This window comes from Seriola lalandi, unplaced genomic scaffold (assembly GCF_002814215.2).
Source record: "Seriola lalandi dorsalis isolate HSWRI2012SDOR001 ecotype SW California unplaced genomic scaffold, Sedor1 jcf7180002054899, whole genome shotgun sequence".
NCBI lineage: Eukaryota > Metazoa > Chordata > Actinopteri > Carangiformes > Carangidae > Seriola > Seriola lalandi.
The window spans coordinates 173,318-173,690 of NW_019525451.1; the positions used below are offsets into that span (position 1 = coordinate 173,318).

General features: G+C 41.3%; 1 protein-coding gene across 1 annotated transcript in view; it reads right to left on the bottom strand.

The window, feature by feature from the left end:
* The window catches only part of rpgrb (retinitis pigmentosa GTPase regulator b), a 9,741-nt gene that overhangs the window by 6,626 nt on the left and 2,742 nt on the right, over positions 1-373 (bottom strand).

The window sequence follows — 373 nt, forward strand, 5'->3', positions numbered from 1 at the left end:
ATCCTCCAGGATCCCTGTAGACTGACAGGAGCCACCAGGGGGCGCTCACTGGTTTCTGTTAGAGACTATTCATTCAGATCACTCTGTGTGTAACCATGGTAACCACATTGTCATTGACCCAATTAAACATGAATCATGATCCTTCATAAAACAACTTGTTATCAGATCAAAGTCCAGCATCTAGATCAGGATCTGATATCAGGACTCTGGTTCAGACTTTTATTATGAGTCTGTTCAACGTTCAAATAAAAACAGTCACAATAAAAAACAAATGAGCTTCAAGGGTCAAACTGAATCAGTTCTAATGTGAAGTGTAGAGTGTGACACACACACACACACACACACACACACACACACACACACACACACACAC